At 41.9% G+C, this 3,693-nt stretch overlaps 1 pseudogene; it reads left to right on the top strand.

Moving 5' to 3' along the window:
• The first annotated feature begins 3,285 nt into the window (after nt 1–3,285).
• Nucleotides 3,286–3,439, top strand: LOC141414170 (U1 spliceosomal RNA; annotated as a pseudogene).
• Nucleotides 3,440–3,693: the final 254 nt, after the last annotated feature.

Raw genomic sequence — 3,693 nt, forward strand, 5'->3', positions numbered from 1 at the left:
TCTAGTTCCTGGTCCCCTTTTCCTATTGGCATCAGTTGCTTTTAAGGTATCTGCTTTAGTGTCTCTGCATTAAGGGCAACAAATGCTAGCTAGTTTTTTAGATGTCTTACCTATCCTCACCCCTCCCTTGTGTGCTCTCGCTTTTATCATGTGCTCATAGTCCAATCCCCTTGTTGTCTTTGCCCTTGATCTAATGTCCACATATGAGGGAGAACATACGATTTTTGGTCTTTTGGGCCAGGCTAACCTCACTCAGAATGATGTTCTCCAATTCCATCCATTTACCAGCAAATGATAACATTTCGTTCTTCTTCATGGCTGCATAGAATTCCATTGTGTATAGATACCACATTTTCTTAATCCATTCGTCAGTGCTGGGGCATCTTGGCTGTTTCCATAACTTGGCTATTGTGAATAGTGCCGCAATAAACATGGATGTGCAGGTGCCTCTGGAGTAACAGTCTTTTGGGTATATCCCCAAGAGTGGTATTGCTGGATCAAATGGTAGATCGATGTCCACATTAACAGAAGCAAAGACAAAGCACATTAACAGAAGCAAAGAAGATGATCTATTGATCATCTCAATAGATGCAGAAAAAGCCTTTGATAAGATCCAACATCATTTCATGATAAAAGCTCTAAGAAAACTAGGAATAGAAGGAAAGTTCCTCAACATTATAAAAGCTATATATGACAAACCTACAGCCAGCATTATACTTAACGGAGAGAAATTAAAACCATTCCCTCTAAAATCAGGAACCAGACAAGGATGCCCACTATCTCCACTCCTATTCAACATAGTACTGGAATTCCTAGCCAGAGCAATTAGGCAAGAAGAGGGAATAAAAGGAATACAAATAGGTAAAGAAACTGTCAAAATATCCCTATTTGCAGACGACATGATCCTATACCTTAAAGACTCAAAAAACTCTACTCAGAAGCTTCTAGACATCATCAATAGCTATAGCAAGGTAGCAGGATATAAAATCAACATAGAAAAATCATTAGCATTTCTATACACTAACAATGAGCAAACAGAAAAAGAATGTATGAAAACAATTCCATTTACAATAGCCTCAAAAAAAATCAAATACCTAGGTGTAAACCTAACAAAAGATGTGAAAGACCTCTACAAGGAAAACTATACACTTCTGAAGAAAGAGATTGAGGAAGACTATAGAAAGTGGAGAGATCTCCCATGCTCATGGATTGGTAGAATCAACATAGTAAAAATGTCGATTCTCCTATTCTTGCTGTCTGAAAAGTACCAGGCGAATGGAGTCATGTTCAAGATCTCTGGGTCATTAATCAAGCAGTCATTCCTCTTGACCCAATTATTCCCAATCCCTATCCTTTATTTGTTCAAATACCCTCAAAAGTCCAATATACTCTACACTAGATTTAAAGGATGCTTTCTTTTACACTCCTCTACATCCTGACAGTCAGCTTCTGTTTTCCTTTAAAGACCCCACTTTGGCTGAGGATTGCTGGCTTTTTCTCTCTCCAAGCCCCCCACAGGTATTGGCTACCCACATGGACTCACTTGACGCCTCACCAGGAAATAAATTAGATCCTCCCCTGGCAAGACCCAATACTACCAATATAAGACTAACTCATCCTGCTCCCCAATGACTCCAAAATTTACAGGGGTCAATTCCACTGGGGGGAGTCTCCAAGAGCCTTTGCTTCAATATGACACAATCAGTGAACAACACTCAGTGCTTGTTTTCTCCTGGGATTTATTTTGTTTGTAGAAATGCCGCCTACACTGTGTACCTTCCAGCTGCAAGCGAATCTGTACTAAGTCTCTCCTAACCCCACAAATTGACATTGTCCATGGTAATCAGTTTCTTCTTGTTCCTCTAGTGCCCTATACTTGATCAAAGAGAGCTATCCAAATCATTCCTCTACTGATAGCTATGGAGAGCACTGCTGGAACAGGTACTGGCATTGGGTGCATCTCCTCATCAGTCCATACTTATCAAAAGCTCTCAAGAGAATTTTCTAATGACATAGAAGAAGTCACAGTCTTTGGAAGCTTTACAAGATCAGGTAGATTCACTCATGTCAGCAGTGCTTCAAAATAGATGTGCACTTGACCTATTCACTGCTGAAAAAGGTAAAACATGCCTTTTCCTAAATGAGAATTATTGCTTTTATACTAACAAATCTGGGGTGGTTAGAGACATAGCCAAATAGTTAAGAGAACACATTACAAAACAGGAGACAAGAACTAGCCAATTCATGGTTCTTCTGGAACAACTTATGGAGCTGGGCTCCTTGGGCACTAACTCTGGCTGGCCCCCTTTTTATGCTCCTTCTAATACTCCTATTTGGGCCTTATATAATAATGCTCACTCCAGATTCACATCTCAACAGGTTCAATGGATCAGATTCCAGTTCTTAGTCAAGGAATACTCACCTCTATTTATGTATGAGCCCTCCATCCAGTTCTATCAGAAACCTCTGGAGACCACACAGGTCAAGTAACATCATACCTACCCCCTGTCTCCCCATTGTCATTGAGAAGCAACTAGATGAGTATTGCCTACCTGGATTGCAGAGGTTCTTGACTTGAAAGGGCTCATGAAAAGAATGAATGGACAGGACACAAATTGAGAGGACCAGAATGCTGATGGCCAACTGGCAAATTTTTTAATTTTGCATTAGGCTTATAAGCAGTACAAAGCAGAAAGTTATACAATGCAAGGAGAATTTCTATGCCTGGGAAACAATGCCCTCTACCTGAAAAACAATGTCCTCTCTCCAAAATTCCCTGTTTTCATAAACGAAACTCGGCCCCTCCTAGTTTCACTTAGTTTCATATACACAAAACCTGGGCCTGGTTGCCAAGGACATACTGCCCTGTTCCTGGCCTTTCATAAGCAAATACCTTCAGGATAATGTTTCTTTTCTCCAGACAAAGTCTCTGACCTTGTCAGGATTCTGCTAAGCCACAATGACCTTGTCAAATTGCAGCTCATGGCTCCCAACAACTGCCCCTCTGCCCAACAACAGCTGTGTACTTGTCTCGGATGGGGGACTTGTTGGTTTGGGAACCTAAGGGGGAGATGAGTGAGTCAGTATCCCACCCCACATGGAGAGCACTATGAGCCCTGCACCCTGAGAAGGGATACATGGCCTCATAAATCTGTGCTCCTGTGCTCTGAGGAGGAGCTACATGGTCTCATAAATCTGCCATAGGGCTAATAGATAAGATTCTCTCAAGGTTGTTCTACCCCCAATAAGGGCAAACAGACCAGCTCATCAAAGACAGCCCACACAATACTTACCTGGCAGGGGAGATATCATGATCATGAAGGTGGTTTTCCCAGGGTGAGGCTTATCCATTGCACTTCGGATTTGTGATTTCCCCAAATGTGGGAAACTTGACTGCATAATTTGTGGTAGTAGGGGACTGTGTTTGAGTGCTCCCTTGAAAAAAAAAAAGAGAGCCCATGCATGCAAATCCATGACCAATGGAAAGAACTCACCTAACTCTTACACTAACCCAGAGTTAAAGCATCATAAAAAGCCCCATCCTTCACCTCAGCAGGGAGCCACAGGTTTCTGTGCTCCACTGCACTGCTCCAGCTGCAGCCTATTCTTTTTCTAATAAATCTACCTGTGTGTGCACTTTGTGTGTCTCATGAGCTTATTCCTAAGCCCAGAGAAGATGAGAACCCCTGGAGC

Source organism: Castor canadensis, chromosome 11, assembly GCF_047511655.1.
Source record: "Castor canadensis chromosome 11, mCasCan1.hap1v2, whole genome shotgun sequence".
Classification (NCBI taxonomy): Eukaryota; Metazoa; Chordata; class Mammalia; order Rodentia; family Castoridae; genus Castor; species Castor canadensis.